This window comes from Balaenoptera musculus, chromosome 13, assembly GCF_009873245.2.
Source record: "Balaenoptera musculus isolate JJ_BM4_2016_0621 chromosome 13, mBalMus1.pri.v3, whole genome shotgun sequence".
Taxonomy (NCBI): domain Eukaryota; kingdom Metazoa; phylum Chordata; class Mammalia; order Artiodactyla; family Balaenopteridae; genus Balaenoptera; species Balaenoptera musculus.
In genome coordinates this window covers 85,962,774-85,976,025 of record NC_045797.1, presented here as the reverse complement: position 1 = coordinate 85,976,025, position 13,252 = coordinate 85,962,774, and the positions used below count along the sequence as shown (strand labels likewise).

At 48.3% G+C, this 13,252-nt stretch overlaps 1 protein-coding gene across 7 annotated transcripts in view; it reads left to right on the top strand.

Annotated features, from left to right (window-relative positions):
- Positions 1-13,252, top strand: part of RNF144A (ring finger protein 144A) — a 118,759-nt gene that overhangs the window by 49,401 nt on the left and 56,106 nt on the right. The gene's annotated exons all lie outside the window — the stretch shown is intronic.

Genomic DNA, 13,252 nt, shown 5'->3' with positions numbered 1-13,252 from the left:
GCTTGCTCTCTGCCTGGCGTTTATTTCATCTCACTGGCCCTCAATTTCCTCACCTATAAAAGGAAGAGATGCTGGCAGTCCTGTCTTTGCAAATCGCCCTGCATGTGGCTGTGTGTGTACTTACTCCCCTTGCCCTGGACGGGCGAGGTGTTGCAGGCAGGGTGTCGGGAGCTCTGCCGTGTTCACATTCACAAGTGGTTTGTTTGCTACCTTCAGTATGAAAGGAAGAACAGAAGAAAGTACTGTCTGCCTTTTATTTTGAACTTGGCAGTGAAGGGATTGTGTGAAGCCATTGCTCAGTGTAATGCCAGTTTAGGGTGTGTGTGTGTGTGTGTGTGTGTGTGTGGTATTGAAGAAACCTTTAAAACAGCCTGCTTAAGTGTTTGAAATAAACCTGACCTCCTTCATGTCTTTCTTGGTTTGTGAGTTTATCATTTGACTCTTTATGCCTTTTCTTGTATTTTCTCTTTAAAACATCAAGCCATACTTTTGCAATTGGAAAAGAAATAATAAATGCTTTTCTTTTTTTTAAGTCTGTTGTTAAATCAGTCCGTGGGTTTCTCACTGCCTCTTACTGCATTACAGAGAGGTTGGTTGCTTCATAGGTATTTGATATATATTTAGATTACGTTTTATTTCTTTCGTTGTACTCAGATGTTAAAATGATAACATGCAGCAAGATCAGACCAGGAAAAAAAAACAAATGATTTTCTAAGGGGTGGAGGTATTTTATTTTTGCCGTTGAATTCCTGTAAAAGTACACTGTGCATCTCAGGATGCTATCTGTTCGTTTAAGATTTGCGTTAAGTGACGACTACACTCAAGGCTCTGGGAGTGGACCTTTTGGGGATCTGAAGATATTTGGCATAGATCCAGCCTTCACAGAGATGTTTATGTATTTGGAGAGATGAGACATGCATGATAATGACATCGTTAATACTTTATTTCAAGAGACACATGTCACTAAGAAATGGGAATGCCAATGAGCGTGGCTCCAGCAAGGTCGTGCTTTCATTTCCGGCGTGTGGTTTGTTACTTTCCATCACTCCCTGGTCCTTCTGCCTGGCATCTCTTTCCTCTCGCATAGCAGCATCTTACTGGTCCCTTAAAGCCCCACACAAATAGCTCCTCTTCCGTGAAGCATTACCGATGAGTTCATCTGGAAATGCTGTGTCTCTTCTGGGAACTCCTAGAGTGTTTGGCATTAGCTATGGTATCTGGTTGGCATTTGGAAATCTCCCATTGTTGACTAAATACATGTAAGATTTTGTGAGAAGTCTTTAACCTTCTGACAATAGGCTTCCTCATCTGTAAAGTTAGGGTAACAAATATCCCATTGGACTGAGGTCATGGCTAAATTAATGTAAATAGGTAAAGCTCCTAACACTTACTGGGCAACCAGTAAAACATCACTTCTTTTCCCTTCTATGTTGTGTAGTTATTTGTGCACGTGTCTTATTCTATCACCTGCATTGGAAACCTCCTGAGGCTGGATGCTGTCCTACCCAGGGCCCAGTGCAGACCCTCACACACAGACTGGATGGCCCTTTGCCCTCTCCATGGTTTGTGCCATCGTGAGGCCAATGCTGAACCTTTGGAGTCTTTGGTTGGTCTTGGTCTAGGGAGACCGCATGATCATAATGGCGATCTTGAAAGATGGAAGAATAACGGGGCCGTCCTCGGCGCAGAGAAGCAGAGGACAGGGGAAAAGTTGCACGTGGCCTGGAATCAGGCAGCAAGTCTGAGAGCAGCAGATTGATTGTTGAGATCCAGCTTTCTGTGTTTGAGACACGTGAGGACATATTTTTCTGTCCCTTCCACAGAGAGGCACTGGGCCTTGAGAGGAGGGATCAAGGTGGCATCATGAGTTCTCCGATGACACAGACTTTAAATGCCTAACGATGCAAGCCCAACTTTTGCACGAGTGTATTTTCACCCTCACTGGCCAAGCGAGGGGTCTTTGGGTTGAAGTATGTCCATGCATTTTAGAGAGAAAAGAATTTCCCCTCATTTTGTTAGGGCACCAAGTTACCATGCAGCCGATTCTGATCAGATAGATCTCCCGTGTTGGCTTCTTCCTGTTCTTGAAGGTGTTGATCGAGCCGAGTGCCCTCCACGTGCCCCAACCTTCTCCGCACATGTCACGCTGCTCCTCGGCGCCTGGCTGTCCTAAGTTAAACCCTTCGTCTGGCTTCCTCCCCCTTCTCAGAACGAATCTGTATAGTCAAAAGTGTGATGTCCACTTAGATGTCCTCTGCCTGAGCCCCACGTCTGGAAAGAAAATGACGGAACGAAAGAACATTACAAGAGAAGAGAACCAAATAAACCACATGGTTTAACTAACTCCCTTTCCTTCCTCCTTCTCTCTTTATCTTTCTTCCACTTTTCTTTCTTTTTCCGCACCCTTCCTCCCCCCCTTTCTCCCTCCCTCCTATTGACGAGTAAAAGTCTTCCAGCTGGTTCATGACCTGTCCAGGGGTAAAACTCAGGGTTTCTGGCTCATTTGTGCTTTATGTGCCAGTCATTGGATGAGGAACTGGGGTCACTGAGATGCATTTAGTGTAGTCCCTGGTCCCGAGTATCCTCACCTGGGGAAGGCGTCGGGCACACAGGCTATACACAGTGAAGTGGTTTTGCACTGGAGAAGGGTCCCTCTGGGAGCTCTGCTGGGAAGTGGTCTAGTCTAGTGTTTTCCTCGCTCACCGACCGGCCCACCTCACCAGCTTGAGGCAGAGCTGTAGAAGAATTAATGAAGTGGCCCGGAAAAGAGGAGTAGGGTTAAAGGAAAAACATTGCAAGAGTAGCAGAGATGGAAAGGAACAACAAAAAAACAGGGGCAAAGGAACACACTGGTTCCAGTGTGAATTCTCCTTATTTGGAGTAGGGCTTATGGTTTGAGATCAAGGAGACAGTAAGGAGATGAGATACAAAAGCAGGGTTTTCTGCATAAAAAGGAGTCCCGCGTGCGTGTTTATGCAGGGCCCTCGTTTGGAATTGCGTGTAGCCACGTGTACTCAGGTGGGAAATGTTTCCTTCGCCTTGGCTGGTGAGGCTGCTTTGAGCAGATTACAGAAGCATAACCACTCCGCAGACGAATGGGCAGTGATCGGGCTGGTGAGGAAATGAGGACGTGTCCTTTGCTGTTGAAGGAGGGTTGTCTGAGGCGGTGACACGAGACAGGTTTTCTGACCCTGCTGGGGACACTGAGGTGTCTGTGCAGGGCTCCCCGCCGGCCCTCCCCGCCACCCACCACGCCTGCCAAGGCCGATGGGAGCCCCGGGGTGCGTGGGATAGCAGCACCAGGCCCCCTTCCCTGGGGAGGCTAGATTTCTCTCAGTTACAGAAAGGTCTGCACATTTAGGGCCTTGATAAGTTTTGGGGGACCCGTTTCTTACAAAGGCAGAACCTCCCAAAGTCTTGGAAAAGGTTGTAAAACGTGAGCACAGGTAGCTGCTCCAGGTGCAGGCGACTCCCCCAGATGTGCAGGGCTGATAGGCCAGTGGCACCAGTTCTCGGAAAATATTACAGGATTCTATCTTCATGGTTACCTAGATGAAGCCATTTGTCTATCCTTTCCAGGTGAACAGTGAAATAAGCAGAACGTTTTTCTTTTTCTGCAAGTAACTTTGTAATAGTGGAAGGAAATCTTTGTTTTAACTACCAGGTATATGTTTCTTGGGGTTTTCATTTATTACGTTTCCAGTTTTTTTTTTAATTAATTAATTAACTAATTAATTTATGGCTGTGTTGGGTCTTCGTTTCTGTGCGAGGGCTTTCTCCAGTTGTGGCAAGCGGGGGCCACTCTTCATCGGGTGCGCGGGCCTCTCATTATCGCGGCCTCTCTTTCTTGTTGCGGAGCATAGGCTCCAGACGCACAGGCTCAGTAGTTATGGCTCATGGGCCCAGCTGCTCCGCGGCATGTGGGATCTTCCCAGACCAGGGCTCGAACCCACGTCCCCTCCATTGGCAGGCAGATTCTCAACCACTGCGCCACCAGGGAAGCCCACGTTTCCAGTTTTTAAACAGGATTTGCATTTTAGTTTTGAGAGAGTTAAAAGTTTAGTGTTATTTTAAAAAGGAAAAAAAAAGAAAGAAAGAAAAGGGAAGAAAAAAGAAGACTCTCCCCAAACCAAAATCCCATGTTCAGTATTAGGCAAGTCTCACTCAGCAAGCGTTTGCTGTGCCCTCGTGAGGCCCTGAGTTTGCCTCGTTTTTTTAACTCCTATATAGTCAGAAAAGAGGAGGTTTAATTAACTGTGTGAGCCTTAATTGTGACAAATTGGCCAGAAGGGCTCTAGAATATCTTAAGATTGGGGGTATCCTCTCAATGTTGGGTATTTTCTTCACCTTCAGGCTAGGGTGCAGGACCCAGACCACAAGCACAGCAGGCAGACTATATGGTATCCAGGTGCCATGGCCCAGCCCTGGGCTTCCCAGAGCCGGGAAAGGCTGGGCTTTGAGGGTTGTTTTGGGAGAAGGGTAAATTGCCACTGGAGAAATCCCCAATCACCAAAATATCCAAAACAATCTATTATAAAAAGAACATCTTAGGGTAGAGGCGAATAGTAGGTAAATTAACAACTTCCCCCCTTGCATTTATGAAGTCCAGTCAATATTGGTCTGAGAGGGTGATAGATTGGAGGCTATTTTGGGGTGGTCTGAAGAACCTCAAGTTTGTCTAGTAGAATAATAACCAAGGAGGATGTTCTGTGAACAGGACAGTTAAGAGGTTAGTGTTTAGGGCCATTGGGCAGGTTTCGGCATGCCAGGTGGTCTCTTGGGCTGTGGGTACTCAGATGGGTATACAAACTACCCGATTCGCTGTTGACAGACCCGGGATACAGAGACTGGGTTTGTGTGTCCACCTGGAAGCCCTTCTGTCTTGGGAACGTCCTTGTTTCTGCCCGGCACAGACTGCTGTTCCCAAATCAACCCTGCTTTCTTGACTTCTGTTACCGTGTCAAGAGTGTCTCCAGGACCTGCGAGGGGCATTCGGGGGATACTTCTCTGTCTCTTCCTCCCCAGCCCCCCATCCTTCCCCGCATCCCTCTGGCATCTTCCCTGACTATCCCCTCCATCCTCTGCTCCTTCATTTTCCCATCGCCATCCCCCTGAATGCAGGTTCTCATCAATTCAGACACGTATTCTAATAAATTCTAACCCATCTCTGTGCATTTAGGTTGTTCTGTCTCCAATTAGAGACTAATTTATCTGACAAATTACCCCAAATCAAGCTTTGAAAATGTTCTGTGAAACGTCTAATTCCTCATGTACAGAAAGACACAGCCTGTTTGTCACCTGCCCCAGGAAATCTTCCCGAAGCTCAGAGCTGGGCACTCCCATTGGCGGGGGGATGGAGAGCCCCGGTCTGCGGTGACTCCGGTGGTCTGTACCCCGCCCCCTGCAGCACCCAGCTGTGGGGAGGAAGCCCGCATTAACCACCGGGGGGGGGGCTGCTCCTGATGAATCCTGCTCTGGCTGCCTTTCCTCTCCTGCCTCACTCTGCACGTCTACAGCTGGGTCTCTGGGATCACTTCCCAGATAAACTGCTTCTGCTTCTGGGGGAGGCCAAGTTGAGATGCTTCCGTAGACTCTGTTTCCCTATATGCGAAACGAGGGAAAAGCCAAGAGCTTGCTGGGAGAATCAGATGAATTAAAGGGCATAGATGTACTTTTAAACTCAAAGCACTAACCTATTTGAATTTGGAATCCATGTGTTGGCGGACCTCCTATGAGCATTTCAAGGAACACTGATGCTTTTCAGAAACGGGTCACTGCTTGCAGTGATGAGTCGCTGATATCTCTGGGGCCCGAGAAATGGTTCCCTCTTGAAAGGATTCTTAGTTCTGTGGGATTTGTTGTTAGTTGCTTTTAAATTGTGTCCCTCTCCTGCACTGCACTACTATTCCCCCTGCATTGCCACTATGACACGGAGTGAAGGGAACTTTTCTATGAAGACAGGATATTATGGCCTGGGACAGTCTGATGCAAAGACAGCACGGCAGGGACAGACGTGCTGGACTTGAGGTCCGCAGCCAGCCCATCCCTGCCAACCCCGAGTGCGTCCCTTTGTCAAGTCCCTTCCGCTCTCTGGGCCGCTGTCTGGAAGGCTGGCAGAGAGACATTCCAGGGCCCTCCGGCTTTCCTTATTTGCATTAGAAAATACAGAGTCACAATATCCTCCAGGATGACTCTCAAGTTGAAATATGTTGGCAAAAACACTTTCATTTTATTTTGGTCGAAGGAGGAGTGCGGTGAACGTTTAGGGCACAGAAGGAAGCCAGGTGGGAAGTAGAGCCGCAGCTCCCTCCTGGCTGGCAGGCCCCGCTGAGCCAACTGCTGTTCACCTCTGCAGCCGGGCAAACCCTTGACTGATTCTGGGAAAACACAAGCCCGTCCAGTAATTTCAGTGTGTCCTGTGGCAGCGGCAGGGATGAGGGGCTTCTGGCCCAGCCTGCTCTTGTCACAGAAACAAACATGCTTGACACAAAGGTCATTCTCTCCAACCATACAAAATAGCACCCGGAATTCCTTGTGAATTTGTTCTTTACAAGTCATTTGAGCCACCATGTCTAGAAAAACGAATTCACTCTTCTTCAGGACAAAGGAGGCACTTAGAACTTAGGGTGCGGTGGGCAATGGCTCTGCAAAGCCTCCTCCTCCAGCAGCAGAAAGGGTGATGGTGGCCACGCTGTGTCCCCGAGTGCTGCCTTTCCAGGCCACCCCGTCCCCTGCAGAGAAAGCGTGAGGCTGGCAGCGTGTGACTCGTCCTGTCGGACAGACGGGGTCCTGTGCCTCGGGCTGTGCCTCCTGCCTCTGGTCCAGGGCTTGGACACGGCCTTGGTGACAGCCTGTCACCAGGGATGGAGCTCTGGGAGTGATGATGACAACGGCGGTGAGTCCGTGAAGGGCACTGGCTGAGTTTAGGGCCCTCAGCAGAGTCACTCGGGGTCTTCACAGATGGAATTAAGTTGAAATGAGGTTATTGGGGCGGACTCTAGCCCAATATCGTGAGTGTCCTCATCAAAAGGGGAAATTTGGAGACAGAGACACCACAAAAGGGAGGACGATGTGAAGAGACGCGGGCAGAAGATGGCCATCCACAAGCCAAGGAGAGGGGCTGCAGGGGAACCAACCCTGCCCCCAGCCTGCCCTGGGACTTGCAACCTCCAGAGCTGTGCGGCAATAGGCGACTGTTGTTCCAGCTGCCCGTCGGTGGTGGTGTGTTCAGGCAGCCTTAACTAACTACTGCACGTCTCCTTATCCTCATTCTATAGATGGCAAAACCGAGGCTGGGTTGGTTAAGTAACTTGCCCAAGGTCCCCAGAGAGCACGGGCCGCAGGTGGGCGTGACCTAGGTCATCTGGTTCCAACCACGTGCTCTCGGCCCGCAGGCCCGGGGGGGCCAGGGGATGTGAGCCTCCTTCCTGCACAAGCTCAGGGGCTGAGTTTCCTCACCCTGCGGAGACTTCTCAAGGGACCCAGGGCTCCCTGCCTTTCTCCCAAGACCTTGTCCCTGTTCAAAGTTTTTTTAAAAATTAATTAATTAATTAAATTTTGGCTGCGTTGGGTCTTCGTTGCTGCGCGCGGGCTTTCTCTAGTTGTGGTGAGCGGGGGCTACTCTTCGTTGCGGTGCGCGGACTTCTCATCGCAGTGGCTGCTCTTCTTGTGGAGCACGGGCTCTAGGCGCTCGGGCTTCAGTAGTTGTGGCGCTTGGGCTCAGTAGTTGTGGCGCACGGGCTTCGTTGCTCCGCGGCATGTGGGATCTTCCCAGACCGGGGCTCGAACCCGTGTCCCCTGCATTGGCAGGCAGGTTCTTAACCACTGTGCCACCAGGGAAGTCCCTGTTTGAAGTTTTGAGCTAAATTTATTGCCCCTGAAGCATGGCCTGCACACAATTTATTGCAGAAAAAAACATTTGTTAAAAAAAATGGCAAACAAACAAAAACCTTGAGGACATGAACTTTGTGCGCTAAAATCACTCAGCTCTACCTTACTTTCCTAAACTTTTTTCTTCTTTGCCAGATTTTTCTTACTTGTTTTTCTTCTTACAAAGTATAACATACACTTTGTGAAATATCTGGCAAATCTAGAGAAACAGGAAGACTGATTAGCACCTTGTTTGACTTTATTGCTGGTGTCACTGGTTGCCTACTGTCCCTTTCTGTCCTGGCTGCAGAAGCTCCAGCTGGTTTGAGGTTCACCGAGCCCGGAAGTTATGCGGGGGCCTCGAGGGAGGGCTGTGCAGTGTTCTCTTAATTCTCTGATTCCCAAGAGTCTGTGAACCATTGTGAACCCATCTGAATACTCCTCCAGCTGTCTGGTTTCTCCAGTCGGCCTGATTTATTTGGCGCTGGGAGCCCAGGACGGGGCTGTGATGGGGATGGCTGGGGGGCGGTCCCGCTGATTGGCATCTGGTACACGTGGTAGTTCCGACCTTGCTCCACATAAATGCCAGGAAGATGCTGAATGTTGCGAAATTAAAATACGGAAGCTACCTCTGAGATGTGTTGGTTAAGATTGAAAAACAGATTGAGTTCTTGGGTGGCTCTGGATAAAAACAAGATACAGTGTCAGGGTTACTGAGCGTTTTCCTTGACCCTTCTCTGTAGACCTCGTGCCTTCTAACCCTCATTTCAGCTGCGTGAACAGCTTATTCTAAAGGCAGACAGCCCTCCAATCTCACTGTTCTGGTATGGCACCTCCACTGACCTGGGGATTAGGGGCCTGTCTTCTGATTAGATTCTGCCGCTCTGCTCTGTGGCCATGGAGGTCTCTTGTCTCTGAGTGATGTATATGGAAGAGGGCTTGGACAGTGTGATTCCCAAAGCTCTCCCTGCTCTTTTACTGTGTTAACAGAATGGAGTAAACTCTGCTTAACTGCAACCCTACCTTTGAATGAGGCCTTGCGTGTTTCTCTGCTGTGGGTTAAGTACAGCATGTATATTTCTAGATTCCTTGTTTGCTTCTTTTGAACTGAATGCAGTTTTCTTTCTGGTCTTTTCTTACCGGTTTGCACACAGGGGAGACTGTAGCCTGGTTCACGAGCGGTGGGCCATGGGGGAGGAGCCTCATTTCTTTGTTCTCAGGCTCCTGGGGAGGAATGGCTCCCACCACCAGGCCCACAACCTTATGCAATAACCGCAAATCAGGCTGGAGCCACAGAACCTCTCCGCCATCCTGGAAGCCCCAGCGCAGCACACAGCTGAGAAGATGCTAATTTTACATGGTCTCCCTCCCCCTCCCCACCTCCTCCTCTTCATCACGAGCCAGGGTTTGGGATGGGCTCGCTCGTGGGCACATCAGTTCCACAGAAAGATTGGGTGGCAGTCTGAAATGCTGCCACATTTCTTTGTTCATTTGTCAAACTTCGGGAGACAGCTTCCCCCGGCCTACAGAAGGGATGTTATGTAACTTCTGGCAGTCACCTTCTTAAACTGCAAGTCTTCATATGTTTGTAACTGATTTTTCCCTTTTAGAAGAATTTTCCAGTGGGTCAGGCTGAGCAGAAACAGCCCCAGGTGGTTTCTTCTGTGGGCTAATTGCTCTTTCTTGAGATGAGAGCGTAGGATCAGACTCCTTGGCAACCCTTTCCCTTTCTAGGTCCTCCCCACCCACTTCCTGGCCTCTCTAGCTTATGCACCATCTTACCATTGGCTGTAGATGTTGCTGTGATCTCGGTTGACAAGGCAGCCGGCAGTGTTCCAGGGTATGTCTGACCCTCCGTGAGGGCACTGTCCACACCTACCGAGGCCGAGATCAGGGGGCCCATCCCTGGGCTGTGTCCAGGCCCAGACTCCCAGAGGAAGACCTCCTGTAGATGCTTGTGGCTGGCGGAGCAGTTGATGAGGCAGGAAAGAGTTGATGAGGTCAGTTCTCCAACCCACCTTAGCTAGAGAGGTGTACATGCTCTACCAATGAGGAGAGAATAATCATAATAACAGCATGTGTTGAATGATCAATAACAACAGACACCATTGCCAGTGATACCCAAGGGGCTCTAGAGTTTATGGTTGGAAGAGTGGGATTCTGGAGCCAGAATACCTCGGTTTGGAACTAGGCTCTGCCACTTAATGTTGGACAAGTTGCAGAACTTCAGTGCCTCAGTTTTCTTATCTATAAAATGGGGATAAGAGTGCATATGTCACAGTAGGTGGAAGTATTAAATGAAGCAGTATGCATTTTATACAGCCTAAGATAGTGCCGTGATAACTGTAAGCTGATGTTAAGTTTAAGTGATTTGCCACCATCCTGAGGCCATGCTGGGATTCAAACCCAGTGACCTCTGGTCCTGGAGATTGTCCACTTTCAGCAAAGGCCACTGTCTATCATACTAGGCTCCTGTGGATAAAGAGACTTAGGACCTTCTCTCAGAATTGCCACTAACTCTTTAACCACAGCCCAGCCGGGCTATTGTACTGCACCTCCTCAGCTCCCCGCGTGTGTATTGGGATGGGAAAGCCATCCTATTGCCATTGACCCACAGAAGAAATGCGTACGTAAGAGTCAGGAGCGCGGGACTTCCCTGGTGGCGCAGTGGTTAAGAATCCGCCTGCCAATGCAGGGGACACGGGTTCGAGCCCTGGTCCAGGAAGATCCCACATGCTGCAGAGCAACTAAGCCCGTGTGCCACAACTACTGAGCCCACGCGCCCACGTGCCTAGAGCCCGTGCTGCACAACAAGAGAAGCCACGGCAATGACAAGCCCATGCACCGCAACGAAGAGTAGCCCCCGCTCACCGCAACTAGAGAAAGCCCACGTGCAGCAATGAAGACCCAATGCAGCCAAAAATAAATAAAATAAAATAAATTTATTAAAAAAAAAAAAAGAAAAGAGTCAGGAGCTCAAGGCAAGATGGCATAGCTTTGTCCGGAGGGTCTTAGATACTGAGCATGGAGATAAGACATTGTGTCTGAATCTAAGTTGTGGTCAGTGTACCTCAGACCTGGGGCCGGTGAGATTCATGGGAGGGTCATAATGCCTTGTGCTGCGGTGGTCTTGGGAGGTGCCATTGAGCTGGATGGTGAGCGGGGCACGGATTCCCTAGGTGGAGGAGAGGCGTGGATGTCCGTGCCCTTGGAACAGAGCGAGCAAAGGCCCAGGACTTCTTCAAGAAATAAACACTAGAGCACGAGGCCCGAATGGAAGGATCTTTCTTGACCTTGAATGGGTCCCCGCCCTGCGTGAAGCCAGGCGGGCTGTTCGGTGCACAGTTTCTTCGGGCTATAGTTGGCTAAGCATCAGGGTGTGAAGTGTCTTCACTGTAGGCTCAGGCATTCAGAATAGAAATGATTTAAAAAAAAAAAAAAAAAGCAAACTTTGTTACAGTATTTAACCACGGTAGGCAGGGGGCCGGTCAGAAAGATGGGCAGGATTCCTCCACAGGCACCTACACCAGGGTCAGGATATGGTCCCTGGTTTCACTGGAGTACAGCCCCGCCCATGGGTTAGGAGCTGCCTCTGGCTGCTTTGGGGCTACGACTGCCGAGGCTAGCCGTTGCTGCGGAGCCACTCTATGACCCACAAAGCCTACAGTAGGAACTCTCTGACCCTTATGGGGAACATTTGCCAGCCTCTGGTCTACACCTTTACTGGGCTTTCATAGCACATTATTCACTAGTGGAAGGAAGGATGTAGAAATTAAGACCAGGTAAGAATTCTAGACTCCACAGCTCCCAGGCCATAGTTAGTGCTCGTCTACTGATGGTAGCTTGGAGACCGCTCACTTACCAGCTCCATCTCATTCATACTCTGTAAACTGGGATGGCGAAGCTCACTTACCCCCGTTCACCAGGAGCGTTGTAATTGAACACATAGGATTCTTAAAAAGCAAGGGCGGCGATCGGAGCGTGGTCCTGCGTGTCGCTGAGGTTATAGCTGCCTCGTGACAACCAGTGCTACATGCGGTCTCGTTGCATTCAGAAAATAAAGACGTGTAGCCTTGTGGTTAGAGAACAGGCCTGGGTCCTGCCTGCCGAGAGATGCACCCCACCTCCACCACTCAGCCTCCCTGTACCCCAGCCCTCCTGCAGATGAGGGGTGATGTTTCTTACAGCTGTTGTATGATTAAGTGGCTCATGAATTTGTGCACCTAGCAAGTTCTCAGTCAATGTTAGCTGCTATTATTATTTCTTCATGTTTATTTGAATTGATGTTGCTTTTTTTCCTTGTGGGAAATATAAAACCCTCCCCCAAAGGCTGACACTGTGAAAGTCTTATGACTCCGTGAGCTGACAGGCCCTTGTCTGAAACCTTAGCAGTGACAGGCAGCTGACCAGAGAATGTTGAACCTTTCGACAATAAAATAAATGCCAGATTTTAAATTTGGAAGAGACACGGAGGAGAGCAGACATACGTTGACAGTTTTGGAACTCTGAGCTAGCTCAGAGAAGAAAAACACTATTAAAATATCATTTGGAGCTTTTCTCTTATACAATTTTGAAATGCATCCCCTGACTTTAAGTAGGCAAGTCTATGTGTAGAATGAATAGGCATTATCCCTTGATTGAAGTAAGACCAGGCGAGAGACTCTCTGTTCATTCTAAATTACTGTTATTAAAATACTTAAGTTTATTTCATTAAAATCTTCGTAATCTCTAAACAGGAGTATCCATATAGTTCACAATCAATTTATTTAAAGGTAATATTTGAAGAGTCCTGTTTGCCTCTGTGCCCGGTCGGTCCCTCCACCCTCTAGCCCAGCCCACTCCGCTAGGTAACTGCTTTAATTATGGTTCGGGTATTCATCCAGTGTTCCTTTTTTTTTTCATTTTCTTTTTCTTTTTTTTTTTTTTTGTTGAAGTATAGTTGATTTACAATGTTGTGTTAGTTTCAAGTGCACAGCAAAGCGATTCAGTTATATATATATATATATATATATATTCTTTTTCAGATTCTTTCCCCTTATAGGTTATTACAGATATTGAGTATAGTTCCCTGTGCTATACAGTAGTTCTTTTTTGGTTATCTGTTTTATATGTTGTAGTGTGTATGTGTTAATCCCAAACTCCTAATTTATCCCCTTTCCCCTTTGATAACCATACGTTTGTTTGCTATGCCTGTGAGTCTATTTCTGTTTTGTAAATGAGATCATTTGTATCATCTTTTTAGATTTCACATATAAATGATATCCTATGAGATCTGTCTTTCTCTGTCTGGCTTAACTTCACTTAGTATGATAATCTGTTTTTCCATCCATGTTGCTACAAATGGCATTATTTGTAAATAAGTTCACTTGTATCTTTTTTAGAT